The 22,390-nt window shown below is 45.7% G+C and overlaps 1 long non-coding RNA gene across 1 annotated transcript; it reads left to right on the forward strand.

The window, feature by feature from the left end:
• The first annotated feature begins 5,188 nt into the window (after window positions 1-5,188).
• Window positions 5,189-5,780, forward strand: LOC125944009 (uncharacterized). Its single transcript, XR_007466058.1, has 3 exons — window positions 5,189-5,245; window positions 5,334-5,486; window positions 5,611-5,780. It is a non-coding gene; the product is annotated as an uncharacterized LOC125944009 (long non-coding RNA).
• The last annotated feature ends 16,610 nt before the right edge of the window (window positions 5,781-22,390 follow it).

The following is a 22,390-nucleotide window of genomic DNA, read 5'->3' on the forward strand; positions in this document are numbered from 1 at the left end:
ATTCGCAATTGACATTCGTCATCAAATAGCAATTATGTGCTTTCGTTTTCTTCCGTGTACTCTTTTGCAGATAAATGAAATGGAACGAATATCCCCACACAATCAACAGCGTGATAGTTCGTCATCCGACACCCACTCCGTACGAAGCATTCTAATAAATATTTGATATCAAATGTATTGTGACATGCGTCGTGCTCTCGAATCTTTATTTCTCGTCCTGCTCACAACATTGGTGAAGATGCTCACCGACAAGCCTCCTACAAAAAAGCTACAAATATAAAAAATGGCCTCGTTGTGTACTTGCTTGCTGCTCTTTGGCCAAGAGTCTTCACCAAAGCACCTTAGAAATCAAGCAGCGCAAAACGGACAAAGGACAAAGACAGCACAGGTGCTGACATACAATTGTTTCATTACACTGACAAGATTGTATACACAGACGTAAAAATAAACATGGTTCATACTTGATATGCAATGCACATTCGCAATTCACACAACTCATGAAAATCCCCTTTTCTTGTTGTTCGAGGCGATAGAAGTTTGGCTTACACGTGAGGCAGAATTTTTATGTACATGATTTGACTTGGTTCTTACTTCAAAACAAAACCTTGGTTTCCCTGAAACCAACATGCTGTTTCTGTTCCTTAATTCATTCGAAACATGCTACGCGTCTGAGGCAGAAACAAAACCAAACCTGATAGTTCGGCTGGCAGTAACAACGCCAGTGAATCGTCACCATGGTGTTGCTTAAAGCATACACAAAGATTGGTGATACTTGATATCTACCTTATACTTCATCACATGTGTTTAGATTCGTACGCATTACAGAGAAAAAGGAACCGATCGAAAGTACTTTCTTAAAAATGTAATTGACTATAGTCACCAATACTGCCCAACAAAAATAAAAGAGGGATTACTAAAATGTAATCGGTAACTTTTACGTTACATCTGTCCAAATTTTTAATATTCTCGCGAAAATATAGCAAATAGAATAAGCTTGTCTGACCCTACAGTGTGGCCTGAGCAGCGCTTTACACATTGTTTGCCTTTACTGTCAATTGCTTTTCAAGATTTCCTGCGGTCATCTGCGCTTTTTTTCCGTTTGCAGACCACAGTGAGCAGCGAGACTCCAGAATTGCTCGATGTGTGTATTGGAGGAAAGATCGGTGCTGTAACATTGGGCACAAGGTTGCTTACTGTTACTGAATCAGTAATCAGTAATTTGCACCTGGATCCTCTATAAAATGCAGCTTATCGTTATTGCTGGTGCTTAGAGATGGCGTTCCCATAAGGGCTAATCAAAAGCAGAGAAAGTCACCCATAGCTGATTTTCTGGCATCAACGTCCGAAGTGGCCATCGCTATCTAGTCAGAGCAGCGTTGCTTGAGATCATCGGTCATCTGATTGAGGATTAAGATGAGGAAACCAACACTGACTCCGGCGTTTGACGGTCTGAACATGTGCATGCCACGGGCGTTCTTCAGTAGTTCCTGACTCATTCAAATGCCCAAAGCTGCATGGCCTGTTACAGCTTGAATCGCCAGTAATGTAACTCGTTGCATGTTATTGGTTACTCAAGGACTATTTGAATTATAGTGACGGTTCCAGAGTATATAAAGTAATCAATCGCAACGCTAACGAAAAGTGTAATTGATTACAAGCATTTATTTACATGTAATTCGTTTCGTGCCAATCTACGTATGTTTTTATCGAACCTCACAGTGAACAATCATCGAGAAGGTGCGTGTTAATATCATCATAACTCGGTAGTCACTTGCAATACTGTTCCCTCTTGGGCACCAGTTACCTTAATAAACTGCAAAAACTGATCCTGGAACCCGGTTGCTGGCCCACAAATCGTGCGCCTTTCGCTGTAGCACACCGTAAGTTTCACGAAGCAAACATGCCACAACTTCTGTGAAGACACGTTTCACTTTCGGGTTCTACCGATTCCTATGAAAGAGAGAACAACCATAATTTTCTTTGTATTAGCGATAGGCCGAACATGTTTTTTTTTTCAGACGTAAATTAGATAGAAGGTTTATGCGAGACGTACAATAGTATTGCGCCACTGAAGCTTCTTTTGCAAAATATTAAGATTAAAGAGACATTGTAAAACAATCCACGTAGGTACCTTGACAAACTACGTGGGCTATAAAACGTGGTAACTCGTGGCCCTGCCGCAGCAATTGGCTGCAAAGACAGTATGCTGAAGCCATGTATAAAGATGTTCTTCCGCTTTATGTACAACATTTCCTAGTACAAAACTTAGGCGAAATGTCCGTATATGCTCACGAAACTCCGCCATAACGCTATGGGAGAGCTTGCTATGTTGCCGGAGCTGCCGCACGGCGGCGCTGGGAGCCCGGTGGGGCTAGACGAGAGGTGCGCGCTGCGTCAGAAGAGCTGGGCGCCCAAGGAATCCGGCAGCATCGGCGGTCAGTTTTCCTCATTTCGCATAATTTGCAGATCTGACGGCTTTGAGCATTGTGTACGAGGACACAGGGACGGTACACGTGAGCGACGATGCCTAAAACTTGCTGTGTACCGGGTTGTCGCTCCGGTTACAGAGGTACGAGCGAAAAGGTATCGTTGTTTTGTTTACCAAGTGACGCCGATGAGCGGGAGAAGTGGAAACGTGCAATACCGCGACAGGAAGCTGGCGGATTTACATTAGACTCTCAACACGTCCGAGTGTGCGAAAAACATTTTGACGCCACGGACGTCGTTCGAAGCGACGAGTTCGTAGTGAAAGGAGACGCGGTGTCGTTGCAACGCGAGAAGGTCAAGTTGCGGCCCGGCGCCGTTCCTAGACTGTTCGAAGGGCTGCCGGTGTATTTGAGCAAGCCGAAGCCGCGATCCCGGTCAACGAGGATTAAGCCAGCAGCAAAAAGGCGTCGTTTGTCGTCGCCCGACGCTACAGGACAAGAAATTCTACCCTGCTCAAGGACGGAAACATCCGATAGAACCGTGGCTGGCAATAAAGGTAAGCTAAACAGCTTAGCATGGCCACGCTACTCGTGTACTAATTGAGTTTTGCATTGTTCCGCAGATGCGACAGTGGATGCAGCCTGCCAAACAGAAGAGGTCGTCTGCTCCTTTTCGGAGTTGCAGGCAGTCAAGGGCCAGCTACGGAGCGCGACTCAGCGACTCCGCCGGTGCCAGATGAAGCTCGCGAAGATGACCACCATAGCAAGCAGACAAAAAAGGTTGGATCAGGAAATTCTGAAGCTATATGCTCGCGAAAAGCTGATATTTGATCAGTGCCTGATGAAAGCAAACGCTAAGTCTGCAACGGCGGTGAGGTAAGCTATACTGAGACGTGGGCAAATGTGTAGTAATCAATGAGTTGCGTTCTGCGTCCTTGAATACTTATGACTGACTCATATGTGGCCAAAGCTCATAAAAGAGAAAAAAAAATGTCGTCTAGCGCATTTGCCTAGTCAGCTTCGGATGCTATCTGGAATGGGCATATTCCTTTCAAGCAATATTCCCCGTCTTCTTGCAATACGTTGCTGTCTCACCTCTCTGAAGAATGAAGCAACAAAACGACAGACACCGACCAAAATAAAAGCTAAAAAATAATAAAAACTGATTAAAAGACGTTTCGGCTTCGCTACGGAAGCCTTGTTCACAATGGGCTGAAATCGAAGGTTCGACGGAAGCCCGTCTGGTCGGGATGAAACATGCTTCATGTTTCATCCCGACCAGACGGGCTTCCGTCGAACCCTCGATTTCATCTCTCTGAAGAATGTTCATGCTTATTTAAAGCAAGTTGTAATTAGGTATCATTTGCATGTCATCACGCATAAGTTTATATGAATTGTGGTAATTGCTTTGCATTTATGTGGGCATTGCATTTTCATTTTGCATTGTGTTTGCACGCATGCCAGTATTCCGATAAACGTAAAAGAAATCAGCAACTTTTCTATGGTGTAGGATGCTCAGTAGTATTCGACTATAGGAGAGGCAAACCCTTTAGTTGTTGCTTGTGATGTTAGCACTGCTTTGAATGCAATTCTTCGGTTGTTGGTTTCTATGGCATATCGTGTGGTGGGTGCATGCAGCTTGCCATGACAGGTGCATTTGGTCCCTAATGTCATCAGTTGCCTCAGTATATTTGCACTGTGCACGCACATTTACGATGATGGGGAGTGAAAAACTACTGATTTAGTACTTGCATTGGGGGCATTTTTTAGGCCAGGTGCAGTCAGCAATCCTTTTTGTTTTTTATTTTATGCTTATATTTTTAAAGCTTGGTGTGGGTGCATGAGTGATGGAGCACGTTGTTCCACATCCACTATATATTTCGTGGCCAAGCTAGTCATTTGACGTGAATTGCATTGTACTTGCACATTTATCAGCATGCTTATGAATGCAAAACGCATGCTCTGTTTCTTCCCTAGGTACAAAAAGGAGTGGCTGTATGATTGCTTACTTCTTAAGGTAAAGTCAACAGCTGTTTACACTTTCCTACAAGAAAACGGCTTTCTTCCCCTTCCCACCCCTCGCACTCTGTATGGCTACCTGAAAAGCCTCAAGGCCGATTTTGGTTTTGATGCAAGCTTATTTGCTGTCTTGCGAGAAAAACTGCAAGGAGTTCCTGAAAGGGAACGCCGAGGTTAGACACCATGTGGAATCAACTAACAATTGTTCTGTTCTCGAATAAGCAGGGTAACTAAACAAAAATTTTTTTGCAGGTGTACTCATGTTTGACGAAATGAGTGTGCGGAAGAGTGTTCACTTCAGAGAATCTGACATGTCCCTTTTGGGGAAGGTGGATTTTTCTGAGCACACGAGACCAGCTGACCGTGAAAAGGATGGCGACCATGTGCTCGTGTTTTTGTTCCGGCCCTTTCTTGGTGGCTGGTCCCAGACAGTGGGCAGTTTCTGTGCATCTGGTGCTCCACCGGGCTCAATAGTGGCCAAATTGCTGCTTCAGTGCATTGTGCACCTCTCGAATGCTGGTGTTGTGGTGGATGCCATCACATGTGACAATTCTACATCAAATCAGTCAGCTCTCAGGTCATTGGGTAAATATATAAGTAATATACTTGCAATTTTGTGTTGTATAATGAAATAATTGGGCTAACAAGCATTTTTCTCTTCAGGTATCAGCGGCGACATAAACAATACCAAGAACACGTTTCAACACCCGTGTGCTCCGTCAAGACTTGTTTACGTGGTGATAGACCCTCATGTATTCAAGTGCATTCGGAACAATTTACTGAAGGTTGGGAAGTTTCTGGTAAGCATTAAAGTGCTCCGCATCTGCACTGCTTGTGCTGTAGATTAATTATTTTTTGTTGTGAAATTTCTTTTTGTTTTTGTTACAGCTACCCCAAAGCCAAGAGGTTTTTCACTGCCACTATTCTGCCCTACTAGAGTATGAAGAGGAGCAGGCTGGGCTTCGCGCAGTGCCGAAGCTGACTAAAGCGCACATTTTCCCTAATGCATTTCAAAAAATGAGTGTGCGGCTTGCTGTCCAGGTAAGAAATCATCACAGCTAATATTAATGTCGTAAACAAAACACATTCGCACAACCTTTGTTTGTTTTTGTCACTGAAACCATAGAAGCATTCTGGCCTAAAAATTATTCTGTGCATTTTACAGTTGTTTAGTGAAAGCACTGCTGCAGCCATGAAGTTCTATAGCAAGCAAGAGGCATGCAAGAACCTTCATCACTCAACAGCATCGTCAGACTTCACACGACGCATGAACAAGCTGTTTGATAGCCTTAATTCTCGCAGGCCAGAGCGTGTAAAATACAATGAGGCCGAACACATCACTGTAAGTAACTGATATTATTGCTGTATAATTAGCAGTCTTTTTACTTACGCTGCAAATATTCAATTTCAGACACTGAAGGAGAATATAGCTTGGCTGGACGATTGGCAGAGGTATATTGAGTCGTTGCCTGTGCAGAGGCGAGCGTGTTTTCTGAGCAAGCCAACGTGTGCAGCCCTTAGATTAACGCTGCTCAGTACACTAGCACTGGTCGAGAGCCACCTGAGCTCTGGTTTCCGCTACGTGCTCGTAGGAAACTTTGGACAAGATCCCTTATAGGTAAACATATTTACATTTCAAGCTAAGTAAGGTGTTTACTATAAATTGGTTTCATTTTTCAGCGATTCTTTGGGATAGTGAGGCACGTCGCTGGTGATGGAGCGCAGCCTACCGTCCAACACTTCCTATTCATCTATCGTATGCTGTCGGTGAATAACTTGGTGCGACCACCCAAACGTGCTTCTGTTGATGGCGATGGGCCTCAACTTCTCCTGAAGCTTCAGGACCTCTTCGAAAAGGAAAAGCCTTCTAATAGTCAGGTAGAACACCATCTTCTTTCACCATTTCTGGACAAAAGAGAACAAGGAGGCAGCAAACACTTTGCTTTCCATGTGTTCTCGTTTGTCCAGTATCTTGCTTTCAAGATATCAGTCATAAACAACCAATTCGCTCAGACTTTTAACGTGTTAACCATGCACCCCTCCAGTGTATACATGCTCTTGTGCTCTCGAGAAAATACTGAAGCATGACAATGTGAAATTTGTTTCAGGTTGATACCCTGGCAGTCCTCTTCGACGACGTTTTATTGGAGCCACCAGACAACATTCAGGGTGCCTCTGCTTCCAGCCAAGTGCTCTCTCCCAAAGAATGCATCCTGGACTACTTGGCAGGATATGTGACAAAAACGTTCCTGACAATGAGCTGCCTTAGCTGTGTAGAAACACTGAAGGGCTCGTCTCGGCAAGCAAGCGAATTAATACTTGCCAAGTCAAGAGGTTTTCTTCAGGTGCCGTCATACCGACTGCTTAGTCTCCTGAAGATTGTGGAGAGCTACGTTGAAGAACTCACAGTTAATAGAGTGGCTTCTGCGGACGTGTACATGAACATTGTAGAGAGAGTACTGCTCGATAACCAGACTTCAGCAGCTGCTGTAGGTTGTGGCTCCCATTATGTAAGCACCACGGCAGAAGTTGTGCATTTTCTCCTGAGGTGCCGTCTGCACTTCTTTACGAGGGAGAAGAACAAACTTGCACGGGCAAGTAAGCGCGCAGCATGCCCAACCGGTGGAGGCAAGAAAGTGATGTGCTGAATTTCTTCCTCAACGGCTTCAGCCATACCGCCATACAAACAAGCTGCAGTTTTCTTTTCACTGCTGTTTTCTGTATGTGATACATAATTGTAAAGAAATGCATTCCTTTTTTTTTCATTCATTATTATGCCAACCAGTGTTCATTTTCGTATTTTTTAATTGTACTTCAATAAAGCTTGCATTATTTTTTACAGTAGTCTGCTTTCATGTGCTGGTCTGGTAGTTCTCCTAAGTTCTCCTAAAGCTTTGCTTGGATTAGTGACATGGAAACACGGCTTCGTTTGAATTAGATGCTGTCTACCAAAGAGTGCATACTGAACTACCTCGCAGGATATGTGACCAAAACGTTTATTTTGTACAGTCTTCATTACGCAATTTGTTGCATCACGCCGTGCGGTGGGACCCGTCACAGAAGGTGGGGCATTTGTGAAAGCGCAACCAACGCGAAAATTGGAGCTGCACGGGTGCCCTTGCGTAGCTGCGTAATGGGAAGTGAGACTAACTTTCGCTCGTGCAATGCCTGTGTAACATTAACTTGTCAGCTACACGTTGGAAATGAACAGAAGGTAGCTGCAAACTAAGAATTCTAGCTACGCTGGATCCTAGAGATTAGCGTGTATTCGCGCGACACACAGACGTGTTACATTGCGAAAGCTTCGTCGTTCCCTCTTCGAAACGTAAAAAAATTGTGGTTTTACGTGCCTGAACCACGACTTCATTATGAGGCACGCCATAGTGGGGGTCTCCGGAATAATTTTCACCACCTGGGGTTCTTTAACGTGCACCTAAACCTAAGTACAGTGTTTTCGCATTTCGCCCCGATCGCCTTGAGATGTTGCCGAAGCTCTGTGTGATAGGCTGCACCAGAGCCAAGTTAGCTTTTATAAGCTGCAAACGCGCGATAGCTAGAGCTTTTCTAATGCAGCAGCTGCGAACTCCCGCGGCGTAGACGGTCTGATTGCAAAGCTAGCGCGATCGGTGCTGCCTCAAGTCTCGCTGCGAAGCTTAAATTTGCGAGTTCTTTAGGCTTATACATTATCACAAGCTCATGTAAACAAACTATGCTCAAATAAATAATCTCGTGCTCCCCTGCCAGAGATAATTAACTGCGCTGCAACAACACGTACATTCAATATTGCTGCGTTGGCACGACTGGCTCCTATCGTAGTCTTGATATCTTTCAGAGATAAGCGAAAGTAACTTCTTCACACGCGGATGCAACAACCACAGTGTATGTCAGGCGAAATATGAGTGATAGTATAACATTATCGGTTTGATGCAATATACACAATTGCCTCCTACCAGTAGCAAAGAATAAAGAACCAGCTGCCGATACAGCATTTTCAGCCGCGCGCTGACGCGAATGCCCCCACGCTGACAGCGGCGATCCTAGCGGCAGCTTCTATCCCTGTATGAAACTGGGGGCGGAGTTTCGTGACCAGAAAAGCATTGAAGGACTCTGGTATATGCAACCAACGCTAACGCAAACCCCTCTCACACCCCACTCCTCCGTTGACCTACTTTTTAGTACATTATTTCGCGCGCCTCACGCTCCCCCCCATCCAGCGGCGCGACTTACATAAACCCCCCGTGCCCGTTCTCCCTTTCATGTGCACCCTCCCACAGGATTCTCACAGGCTTGAGCTCCTCTTTTCCTCTCCTCTCCCGCTAGGTCACGTGGGTTTTAGCGAACCGGCGATGGCACAGCGTCCGTAGAAACAGCTCCGCTATAAAACTTGTAAGATGCTTAAGCCTCGCTTTTAAGAGCCTCGGTAGCTCGGGTGCTCCTATCTAAAATACATGTGAAAGGAGAATTCGTCTTTCTCGGCAAACACTGCACCAAATTTGACGAGGTTTGTTTCAATTAAAAGAAAAACTTAAAATTTGGTGACTGTGGGTTTCGAGTTTTTGTTTAGGTCATAAATGTTTTATTAAAAATGGGCAAAAAAATGCAAATTTTCAGAAAACAAAACCATCAAGTTTGCAACTCTGTAACTCTGCAAGGGAAAATGATATCACAATTTTGTGCATTGCATCTAATAGTAAATCTAAAGCGGACAACATTTATATAACACATATGAATCTCAAAACATTTGCTACCGTGAACATAAAGCTTTTGCAGAACCCTTGTATACAATGTAATGAATTCACATAAGATATAAATTGCATATCGAATTTATCCACTCTGAATGATCGAATGGATGCCGCTCACAGAACCGCGATAGCTGATTTTGATGCAGAGCTAATAATTTTTAAACTCCATGTTTTTATTTTTTCCAAGCTTTCGAATATTTGAAAATTCTTTTTAAAACATTCATGCCATAAATCGAAATTCCGTTTGCAACAGTCACTAGAATTACACTTTGTCTCTCAAATGGGAACAAATTTCATTCAAATCGGTCCAGGGGTTATCTCAGGGGTTATCTCCGTGTTTTACATACATTGAAATAGGCCGCATTTGAGTTGGCCCCGAGCTAAAGCTTCCTCTTAAGGGTAGAACGCGATAGCATTCAAGGGTCCCTGACTGCTTCTCACGCTTCCCGGCAGCTGCAGCTAATACAACCGTAATCTTTACCAGTTACCAACAACAGATGCATTGGTGCCATAACAGACCGCAGTCATTCTTGCACAAGACAGGGAACTGCGCTTAGGACTAAACTGACAAAATTCGTACACATTCTTCGTATTATATCTGAACTGAGACAGGGCCCTTCTGAACGAAGTTTGCTCCGAGTGTACCAGGCACTTTTCGTGGTCTACATACGCTACAGCATGCCTGTGCTATCTGACAAGGGGTCGCCTTCTGTGCGCACACTAGAGAGCCTTCAGCCACAAGCACTAAAGATATGCCTTGGTGTGACACGCTGCACGTCAACTAAGGGCACGATGGCGGAACCACGGGCTTGCCCAATCTACGTATACAGGTCTTGTGAACCTGTGAGAGCTGATCTTCGCCTGCTGACCAGGCTCTCACACCATGTTCTGTGATCACTTCCAAGAACCAACCTTGAATGTGACTTTCCTAAAGTAATTGCATATCATGCAAGCATAATACCTTCAAGATTCCAGGCCTCTAAGACCCACGAAACACCTCCTTGGACAACACCTAGACCACTAGCGAGTTAAAATACTGCGAATTACGAAGAAGTCGCACGTTTCTTCCATTGGCTTCAAGCAGCTCACCCTGTCCCATATAATTATAATATTTAGTAGGACTGTCTGTCGAGGTCTGGAAAGAGGCCTCGGTCATACTAATACCGATACCCGGTAAACCACTTGCGCCGGAAAACATGTGGTTGATATCGTTAACCTCGTGCGTGGGCAAGACGGCGGAACATGCCATACATAACTGAGTATCGCGGTACATAGGGAGAGAGAGGGCCTCTTCCCACACAACATGGTGGGCTTCAGACCGGGCCTCTTCACACAGGACGTAATGCTACTACTCATGAAGCATATAATCGACGGCATGACCAGAGACACCAGGGGCATACTGGCCCTGGACCTAACGAAAGCGTTCGACACGGTCAAACACGGATCTCTACTGGAAACGATCTCGGTGATGGGGCTCGGCCGGAAATTCCACTCTTACATAGGGTCCTTCCTCAGAGACAGGAAGGCCACGATCAAAATACCACAGGCCACGTCCGATTGGTACATGCTGGGCGCGAAGGGCACCCCACAAGGGGCGGTGCTCTCCCCACTATTATTCAATCTAGCAATGAAAGGGCTCTCGGACCAGCTGACGAGAGTCCCAAAGTGGGTGCAGCCCGCGACCCCTGCCGACGACTAAACCAAGAGTGGGTGGGGAGGGGTTCCTCAGGACTCAATAAAGTTATTTCCCCCTCCTAGTAGAACTGTACAAATATATGCTGAGGGTTCGGTCACGCCATCTGCCACAACGGCTGCATATGGTATCCCGCAATTTGGCTTTGCCTGGCGATTTCAATTGGACCACAATCAACATCTAAGGCTGCAGAACTGGCGGCAATACGGCAGGCTGTCCGTTTTACGAGAACGCGGACACCTCGCGAATGGCAAATGGACGGGTTCCGCGATGCCATATCAGTGTTGCTGGCGCTAAAATGTTTTTTTAAAAAAGCACCATATTACCTGATGGTGCTGGAAATCTTAGAACTTCATCAAAGTGCCAAGCAAGGTGGCCTCTTGGTCACTTTTCAATGGGTACCTGTTCATTGGCAATGAACTCGCAGACAGTCCCTTCCTCTGATGAAGTACTGATTGCCTACTCGCGACCTGACACCAGCTCAATCTTCAAGACACTCATGCAAGACCTTACAAAGGCATGCGGAGCCCACGCTGACAATATCCGCAGGCGCCTGCATATGATCGACCCAGTCGGTGGAGGAGAAGAAGGAGGAAAAGAAGAAAGGAAATGCCGGCAGGTGAACTAGATACACGTCCGCTTTGCTACCCTACACGGGGGAAGGGGTTTAAAGGGATGAAAAGAAAGAAAGGAGAAAGAGGGAAGAATGTACTCTGATTGTGAAGACGTGCGGTCGTCCAACCCTTCACAATCACTCATTGAGGTCAGTCGGTTTAGCACACGTCGCGTTCGATTTCATAAAGATTACAAAAACACATGTGCTCGATCATCTCATCACAGTTGCACGAGTCACAGATCGGTGTGTCGGGCATGCCAATAAGAAATGAGTAGGCTTTCGTAAAAGCCACCCTTAACCAGAGGCGGCAAAGTGAAGTGGCCTCACGGCGGGAGAAGTTCGATGGAATCTGCAGCTTCAGTGTAGGATCCAGCGGTGAAGACGACAGTTCGAGAAAATCGGGGTGTTCCATGAAATTTCAGTGTTTTTATTGCGATAGCAATTATATGGACACTCCAAAGCAGATTTCTGCCGTCGGCGTCGCCGTCGTCGTCGCCGTCGCCGTCGCCGTGAGGTTCCGTATGACGTCAATAGAGATGAAATCGTCGCCGCGCGCCGAACGCTGTATGTGCGAGGGAAAGGGCGCGAGGGACGCGCGCTTTCACGGGGAGTGAACGCACGGCGGAGAACTAACGCGCGTTCTGCGCCGTGCTCCCTTAAGGGCTGCAGAAGTAGGCGTCTCTTTCCTCCTGTACAATCACCATATATGTAGAACAAACGCGCCTTCTTCCGACACGCGAAAGACCATGAGGGGGAGGGGGAGGGAAGGGAGGCGACGTTTAGCTGCGGCACCAAGTGCCTATTTATATCAGAGGCTCCGGCAACAGTCACCAACGCCGCACGCATTTTGTGTGAACGCGGGCAAAACGCCGACGGCGTCGACAACAGTTCTGCGTGTTGCCGGTGCTGCTGCATGTCCAAGTTTATACAGCTGATAAAGCTACTATCATTACTCCGTATAGCTCTCTACAAATTTGCTATCGCAATTGATGCTTCGCCTTTCAGGTGAAACTGCGACAACTTTTTTTTGAGCAAGTAAACGAAGACCCCTCGCAGCGTCTGTCCTTGATAAGAGTATTGGGGGTGAGCTCCACCACTGGAAAAATTGGCGCCACCGTCGGCGTGGCGTTGTATGAGGGATCACATAGCACAGTGGCCGCGTCGGCTGCTTCGGAAGCGCCGAAGCGAGCTAAAAACGAACGTTTAGTCCCCTCTGCGCTTCGGTTCTGATTAAGTGGGGATGTTTTCCAGCTTGGGGTGTCTGCTTGACAACACCTGAAAGCACCATAATAGGTAGTGGCCGCCTTTGAAGGCGTCCGACATCGTAGGCTATTGCTCGGTACCGCAGTGCAAGATGCGTACGCAACGGAGGCCGGTGTCAGCCTTCACACGTACCCGCAGGCCAAGAAGCTGCATGAAGCTCGGATTGCTAAACTTAGAACCGGCAAGCAGCCATCGGCTACAAATCGGGTGTGTAGCAAGCACTTCCGCGAGGAAGATTTCTGCTACGGCGTAGGGGCTGTGATGTTCGGTGAGTAGCAGAAATCGCGCACTGAGAAGCTCGCCCGCTGGCGCTGCCCGGTTAATGTCATGAAGATTTGGTCTATGAACTTGTTTATGCTCCTATTCATTCCTAATTGGAATGGCGGACAGTGCCAACTGCAGCACATGTGGTGTTGAGGAAACCACCAGACATCTCTTACGTGACTGCCCTACATACGTAGAAGAGAGGTTTGCCCTTCGGACTGCTTTGGGGCACTTAGACGACAGGCCTTTTACGGAGAAGATCTTGGGCCCGTGGCCTCGTGCGTCTTCAATGTACAGGGCTACAAAGGCGCTGCTGCGTTTTTCAAGTGCACAATTCATAGTGAAATCTTCTGGCCCGCACGAAATCTTTTTGCGCGCACAATCGACACGGACACACTGTGTCCGTGTCGATTGTGCGCGCAAAAAGATTTCACTATGAATTCGTACCAACTCGCCCAACTGTCAGTACTGCTGAAGTGCACAAGCCTGTATGACCGCCTGTGACGAAACTCAGCGATGAACACTTGACTGTAAATGTGCAAGGTGTGAACTGTGAATTTCTCTCTTCCTTCTCCTCTTTCAATCCCTTCTCCCCCTTCCCCAGTGCAGGGTAGCCTACCGGGCTCAGCCTGGTTAACCTCCCTGCCTTTCCCTTATGACTTTTTTCTCTCTCTCTTATGCTAGATACTGGCAAGTTCACCAGAATGGAAAGGGAACGGTAAGTAGTACATAAGAAAAAAGCCATGGCATATGATCATGTTTGTGTTAGCACCAAACAATAAATGATCGGGATTAACAAAAAGAAGTAGCAGGAAATTCCTCGCTGTAAAGACCGATAGACATACAGTACGATGCAACTTGAGAAATAACGTTATTGAAACGTCCAAAAATTTAGACGAAAGGAAAACATATTCATTGAATCGTCGCGATGGCACATCACCAGTCGCCGTATAGCATCGAAGTCCTTAGTTATAACAAAATTATTTTTCAACAGCTCTGATATAGTGCCCACGCAACAATGGTTGCTTGTTTACTGTCAAATGTTCATATATGCTGCGGCCTAAAGCTCACGACACGGTACGAAAACACGCTCGCAGCGACAGCGATACATTGTGTGCGGACAGGCATGTAGCCGCGCAGTCGGTCACTGCGAATCCGTGCGATTGCTGAATTAAGGCTTCATTCTGTTATGCTCCATTTGGTTATACAGACAGTGCACTATAAGAACATATTTCACATAGACGAAAATAATGATGATATCCTCCTCTCAGCGATTGCCTACCTTTCACGCAAGAAGCTGGTTCGGGGGACTCCATCCCGGCGACCGCGCGCAATGGGCGTTCATTGTACGTATTCGGTAAAGAGATAGCGCCTGTAAACTATCCTGCGCTTTCTGTTTGCCCAAGATTATTATTTGGACAGTAAGGAACTTCCCTCGTTTGGAGAGTACTTAGAGAAATGGCCAGGAGGGCTCCCGCGTGGTGTACGTATTGAGCGCCGACAGCCCAACCTATGAGGAGCGCGCCGCGTTATCCCTTATACTATGGAAGCGAGGCGCTTCCGACAGATGGCGACTCCGTACGTCCTCGCTCCCAATAGGTCCTGTCAGAGTTTCCTTATGGGCTGACCAGGCATCATCATCAGCAAGATCATTATCGACGATGCCACAGTGCCCCGGCAGTCATTGAAAGACGATGTCATGTCCGTTCATTAAGGCTTTATGGATAACCTCTCTGGTCTCTAACATCAGTTATTCTTGGGTCTTGCATCGTAAGAATGACTGCAGACTTTGAAGGGCTGCCTTGAAGTCACAAAAAAAATTACTCACTTTCGAAAGTTTTGCTTGTGCCATGTGATTAACAGCAGAACGTAGGGCCGGCAAGTTCTGTTGCCGTAGAGGTCGATATGTGGGATACTTTGAGCTTCATTGTGACTTGTGAAGCCGGGATGGTAACAGCGCCTGTGGAGCTGGTGGCTGAGACAGATCCATCGGTGTAAATCTGCGCTCTTTGTTCATGTGCATCGTTCAGTAATGACAATGTCCATTGTCGTAGAGGCACGGCGAAATGACGGGCCTTCTTCGTAATTCCCAGAATCGTGAGGTGTACTAGTGGCTCTCGTAGGCACAACAGGCGTAACAATGGTCTTGCTGCTGCTGTAAAGCCCGACGGAAGGCAGCCTTGATGTGTCGCAACAAGTTTGGAAATGTACCTTGACGTCTTCGTACCGGCAAAGCAGCAATGTATTGACTGGGTACGCGACATAGGTGTCGTATGTGTGCTTTGAGGTTGTCAACCGAGATCTATGTTCGAACCAAGTAGTCTTTAGTAATCATGATTCTTGCATGAGTCGAGGCGCATCGTAGTAGTCGAAGACATACTGCCACCAGCAGTAGTGGGTCGCGTCAATAAACGTCGCGTCGCCCGTTCTCGCACAAGGCACGTGACAATACTAAGATGGCCTTGTAAACTTTGGAGGGTGCGAATATTTGTTTTGCATGTGTTTGCCAAAACCGGCAATCTGTACCGTAAAAAGCCCAGAAACAGTGTTCTGTACAGCTACAGCATGGACCGTACCTACGTTCTCCAGGTTTTTCCCCACAGGAACTTCATTGCATGTACAACCGTAATTAGTCTCCGATTCAGGTAGATGCAGTGGGAGCTCCATGAAAGGTCCCTGTCAATAATGACACCTAAGAAGCGGTGATACTTATGGTATGTGATAGCCTGGTCATTCAGAGAAAGCGGGTATGGTGCCGTGGGTTGCGCGTAAACGTGATTAGCGCGCATTTTTCGATGGACATACTAAGGCCTTGTTTTAGGAGATACGAACAAGTTAGGGTGGCTGCCCGCTGAATTCGTGCAAGATGGTCACTGCAGAAGACCAAAGACAAATATCGTCAGTGTAGATTGATAGGTGAATTGTCTTGGGTAACATTTCAGCAAGGCCAGTCATAGTTAGGTTAAAGAGAATAGGGATCCATATCCAGCACTTTGGGACGCCACCGCATGTATGATAATTGGCAGTGCGGCCGTCTTCGGCCTGCACAAAGAAGGACCTTCTGGTCAAATAGTCTCGGGTCCACTGAAACATTCGGCCACTGATTTCAACAGCCTCCAATCACTCGGGGATCGCTTCATGTGTCACATTATCGTACGCCCCTTTCACATCAAGAAAGAGCGCCACTGATATGCGCTTGAGACATTTTTGTGGTTCTATGAACGATGTGAGGCCAATAACATTGTCCATTGATGACCTGCTTCGCCGAAAGCCTGTCATGGAGTCAGGGTATACAGGCGCTCAAGATACCATTCTAGGTGTGTTAGGTTCATATTTTTCCTCACTTTCCCTATGCAACTTGCCAGGGCAATAGGGCGATACGATGCCAGGTCTCAAGGCGACTTTCCTGGTTTGAGTAGTGGTACAAGCCGACTTATTTTCCATTGCTGAGGAAAATTGTCGTAATGCCATGAGCGGTTTTAGACAAACGTCGAGAAGCAGCCAAAGAGGAGTCAAGTTCTTCTATAGTAAATGGAATTTCCATTTCTGGGACACGAGACACAGGGACGACAGTAACGTCTTCGGCGTCGGGGGTGACACGCACGCCAGCGCGCACAAAAATCATTCGCCACCTCCAGTTGCGTCTGGCAGTGATGTAGGGCTAAGGCCATGAAAGGACGTCGCTGTTGCGGAGACGAGTGGAGGCCACGAACAGTCCTCCAGGTGTTTGACAGTGTTTTATGAGGGTTCAGTGATTCACAAAAGGACTTCCAACGTTGTTCCTTCAATTTCTCCAAACGGCGCTGGATTTTATTCTGTGTTCTCCATGCCATTCTCAGGTCACAAACTGCTTCCGTGTGTCTGTATCTCCTTTCAGCTGTCGTCGAAGTGCAGTTAGCCTCTCCAGTTCTACGTCAAGTTGGGAACGGTTCGCTGTCAACGTTCTGAGGCTTGAAGCTTCTCTCATTGCCTCTGTGATGGTATCCTCCAGGCTATGGCCAATGTCTTCTCTGCATGCATTTTCCATGTGTAGCTTGAATTTATACCAGTCGATACTTCGTACTGCATTCAGTGAGGACGAGTTGTTTAGCCCCCTGATCTGCAAGTAAGTGGGAATATGGTCAGTTCCATGCATTTCTACGTCTGAAAAGCAGCGAACTTCCGAACTGAAGCATCGTGATACCAAAGTAAATCCAGGCAACTGTTGTACTTAAGCCTTCGCAGGCATGTATGACTGCAATCATTCATTACCTAAAGGTCGTGATCACAGGTGAATGAAACCAGATTCCTGCCTCTGAAATTGATTACCGAGCTACCCCAGAGTAAGTGATGCGCTGTGAAATCACCCATTATATTTCAAGGACCGTTGGTCTGTAACAATATATCTCGCTGCCTACCGTATTTAAATCGTCCTGACGGGAATAAGTACACATCAATGAGTGTGAATGACGTTTATTTCTTTCTTATGCGTAGGCAGACATACTGATTTCCATTAGTTGCTTGTACTACATGGTGGACATACGTAAAATCTCTATGGATGTAAACGATAACTTTGCTGCTCTCCTCACACGTCGACGACAGAAATGGTTCGTACCCTGACAGTTTGATGGGGGTAAATACGTTTAGTTCGCAAATAACGATAATGGGAGTCTGGCTTGAGGAAACATATATATTGAAGGATGAGATACGCAACCTCAAGTCTCTGGCGTTCCACTGTAAATTCGAAGCTTGCCTGACCTCAGTACGAACTGACACTATCGGACAAGCCGTGGTGTCTAGTCAAGGCTTGCAAGAACTGGATTTAGAGCATTCAATACCTGTAGTGCACTCTGACCTGATGGCGATCTTAGCTTGCCGTGGAGCACGCGAATGGCGTTCGTCAGTGATCGAAGCATTGCGATCATTTGTTAATCCTCTTCAGGTAGTTTATCGGCGGGAGGTTCACAATTCAAAGTTCCCGATGTGCACTGTCACTTTGCAGGTTGCTGTGGCTTTGACAGCCTAGACCAAGCTGCATCAGCCGCAGTCTCGTGTTTTCCAGCATTCACATTCTTATCAGCAATGACTGGGCTGGGCGGCAAGGGAGGTGGAGTAGCAGGGCATGCGACGGACGGGTAGAGGCACTGACTTTCTTCAACGAACGTCGTGGACGATATCGCCGCTTTCTGATGGCTTTGGCAGCTTCCCGATATGACGAATGGTCTCTCGTCATTTGCTTTAAGACAGCCAGCTCATTTTTAATACTTGGGCAATCTTTTGACGAAGCTGACAGTGGCCCTGTAATCATCCGCCGAGTGCGTTTCAGCGGAGCGAGAACACACTGCTGTATTCTCGCATACGCTTCTCACTTGACCCAGCTTCGTGCATTTCAGGCATTGTTGTGACTTCGGTACGAAAGGTCGCGCAGGATGTCGAAAGTGGACCACCTTTACATATGAAGGTAGAGAGTCTCCCTTGAACACTATCTTCAAACAACGTCAGTTGCCCAGGCGGGTATCACTCGCTATGACAGCAGTTTCACTGGCGGCGTGCGCCAGGGTGTCTCACAGCAAAACTCTAAAAACCCTCATAAGGTCTGTATAGAATATTTAAAATCTAAAATACCTCTAAATATTTGTATTAATCTTTTCCCTCTTACACAAGAGAAAAAAATTCTAACACAAAGCTCTAGAGACATACTAGAGAAAAAATTTCTGTTGAGATTAGATGAGCAACTCATGCAGGTGTTGTTACTTGAGGGATGGTCAATAAATTTTTGTTTGCCGCATCGGTGTTAAAGCGGTACTGGTATGATATTTTCAACTATCCTTTTCTTGCGTTAAGGGAAGTACATATGTCTCTAAACTCTAGAAAATATTGTGACGCGGCTGAGAGTTCTCTAAATAATATTTATTTTTAGTAACTTCTCTTTAGCCAGTTTCGGTGTCTCCTCTGTGGGATACTGTGGGATACTGTGTTTTACGTGATAACATCGTATAGGGTTAAGTCAAAGCAGTATATTGTGGCGTAATGACACTCCGTCTCAATCACCTCGTATGTATTCCTCGTAGTAGAAGGCAGTGCGAGCCGGAGCGAGTGTCAAAACATCATAATGTCCTGCTCTGACATGACCACGTACAAGTCATGTCATCACAACATAGTAGAAACGAAACCGGAACTAGCGCTAGAAAAGCTATTACATAAAATCATTTAGGGCGGTCAGAGTCCTGGCATTACTTTTTTCTGGGGTTGAGAGGCACCGCGCCTTCCTTTCAAGAAAGAAATGAAGACGTGAAAATATTGTGTCATTGCCACTTTAATTGTTCTAATACATAAGCCCTACGCTGCTTCATAGTTTGTATCTCATATTTTAGTTCCAGAGTGAGCTAGTTAGGATCTACTGTTTAAGTTGTATACCTAACCAGATATATGTCATGTCAAAGTGCGCCATTTACGTTTACTTTGCGGCAGTAACAGTACTATTTGACGATTTGTGATATTTATCATTTTGCCATCACGTTTGCAATCGTTGTTTTGCCTTCAATTATTCCGTAGTGTCTTTAGTCAAAGTGTCTGCTCTCCTATGCTTTAGGTCACTCAAACTTATACTTCGACTTGCGGCTTTCTTCTCAGCCCAGTTATTCTCTTCTAATCAGATTGTGTACGTGCCAAGTCACAAAGCATCCATGTTAGCATCATTAATTTTTTAGTTGACTTATATGCTAAATAGAATGTGTAACCGAAAGCAAAGTGGAGCTAGTTGTGTTCGAAAGGGCCCTATCATAATTTTCTAATTTGGCTGAGTTCAAATTTCCGAATATGTGTGGCTAGTGTAGTACACCAATTGCACTGCTTAGTCATTGTAGCAAATTTAATCTTGATGACGTCAAAGTTGCTTAACGTGCTTTGTAACGTGCAACTTTTCAGAAACCTTATTGACAAAAGCATTCATCTTTACCTGTCCCAATGATGTAATGCACCAAATGTAACGTATTTATGTGTTTGAGCCACTTGTACGCGTACCGCCATGCGTGCAATAGAAACTGCTGCCAGAGATAAATTCTTATTTTAGTTTACATTGTTACTTGCAGCAAAATATTTGTGCGTTATGTGCACTTCAGTGCTTAGCTGAGAGTTCAGTCACGGAGTAGCAGGATTTTTATACTTTTTGCTCATGCGTGTGACGTGAGATGAGAACGTTTGGGAAGTATTGCTTTTTACCGCAAGGACATTAACCGTTCCATTATTTTGAATCTATGCTGCGTGGCATGTCGTATGTCTTGCATTTCGTCTGCTTTGAGGTGATTCACTGCTCTATGTCAAATAGTGTCATCTGTAATGTCATTTAAGCTTACTTTGCAGCATTGTCAGTTGACAAGTTTTGGTGATAACCTGCCGTGGTGGCGCAATGGCTTTGGTGTTGTGCTGCTAATAGAAGGATGTTGTGGACCTGCTTTCCGGTTGATGCCCTAATTAACGTAAATGGCTGTTGACGCGTTGTGTTACTGTTGACGTGTTGTGTTATTGAGATTTATGAAAGATGACATTTAGTGTAGAAGTCTTGATAATGGCGTTTCAATGCATATAATCTAAGCTGCGGCTCAGGTCGCGTTGCTGCTTGTCTTAATACCGAGCACGCCGCAGTACGCCCATGCTCACCACGCGAAAACGAAGTTGCCGCGCTCACGATAAGAGTTTCACTGTAAAACAATTAATTACCTCCACATCTCACAATGAATCTCACAGTCAAGTTCGCTTCACTCGCAAATGCAAATGCGTTTGCGTTCCAGTGGAATAAATGTGAGAGCTAGAAATCGGCGATTGCCTATTGGAACTCTATATCTCCTTTTTTTTTCTTTTTTGCGGGATGTGGCGTGATGTCTGAAACCAACAGTGAAGTTGTCCTCCCCATTGCGAAAGTGTTGACTAAGATTTAACGAATTGCGCAAATGTGAAATGCGAATCTAAAGAACAGCCCGAATAATAGTGAAAAGACTCCAGATACACATAGCAGGATTCCTCGATATAGAAAAGCGGATTGAAATTTCAAATTTCCTACCCACGGCACATATCGTTTACTCTCCTAAAGCACACTGATACTTAAAAAATGCGTAAATATTGGCGTTAGCAAATGTACAACATTTTTACACTATCTATCTCTCTCCATTGCAAAAAAAAATTGAGCGCTGGCTATGTTATAAGTTCTCAAGTTGCGTATGATAAGTTGCATTAGCCAGTCCCTCCCGCTGGCATCAGTTGTATACGCTGTTAAAACGTTGTTGGTTAAATAAATTTCAATCTTGAACACACGAGAAAGCTGCGTGGACGAGCTCGACACATGAGTTGTGTTTCTCATATGTATGTCAGGACATCAAGAACTTGCGCCTGCTTTCAACTACGCTTCAAAATACTTTCTTTTTTCTTTGGCAGACATTTCTGCCAAGGACGCTTGTCCGACAGTTTTCTAATAGTGCTAAGCCTACAGCTGCCACAGCGCTGATAAAAGAATCTATAAATGTCGGCACGCAAGCGGAGTTTGCGAATGAAAAGCCAACAGAAGACAGCCATTGGAAAAGAGACGGTAGGTAGCGGCCATAATCTGACAGACAGCTTTTGGCCGCTATGAGGCAGTGTGAAGGCACCCGGTGAACGCAGTTCTACTCTCGTTACTTCCTTCGACTTTACTGCGCTGTTTGACACTACGCACCTCTACCAGGGCATCGTAATATTCGCAATATATTTCGCGACTTTTCACGTTCTCATTTGCGTAAAACTATGATTTTCTCTTACTTCATAATTAACGAACGCGCAGAATTTGCTACTCAGATCATACCATGTTGTTCTCACGATCAAATTTCTTTTGGCGACAAACAACCCTCATCTTTAAACCTTTGCTGCTTGTTACGCACACGCATACACGTAATTTGTTTCCCTCGTAAAGCTCGTGATAAAGCAGTTTGATTGCTTCATTGCTTTCTCGTTTGCGATAGGCTATACAACATTGCTATTTTTGCCTTGGGTCCATTTTATCCATAAAATTCTGCACGCCTATTTATTCGCCGGCTTCTTTACGAATCCACTCATGCCTGCAACAGGTAGAGGCGCACCGCGCCGTACATTCGCCTATGCATATAGGCGTCGTTTAATGAATTCTTCACTAATGTAATGCCGCCGATGGATAGCAAACCATGAAGCGGAGAGGCTAAAATTAGACGGAACACGGTGAAAGAGCAACGACATAAGATAAGAGACCGGTTAACAGAATGCGCTTATGCTCTCACTGACCAGATGACCTCCAAGCTATTCGCCTATTCAGACCTAGCCGCCCCTGCCACCCTCACGTCAGCGGTCACTCACACGTCAATCTAGCCACTTTCATGCTAGTGCG

Source organism: Dermacentor silvarum, chromosome 3 (assembly GCF_013339745.2).
Source record: "Dermacentor silvarum isolate Dsil-2018 chromosome 3, BIME_Dsil_1.4, whole genome shotgun sequence".
NCBI classification, from domain to species: Eukaryota; Metazoa; Arthropoda; class Arachnida; order Ixodida; family Ixodidae; genus Dermacentor; species Dermacentor silvarum.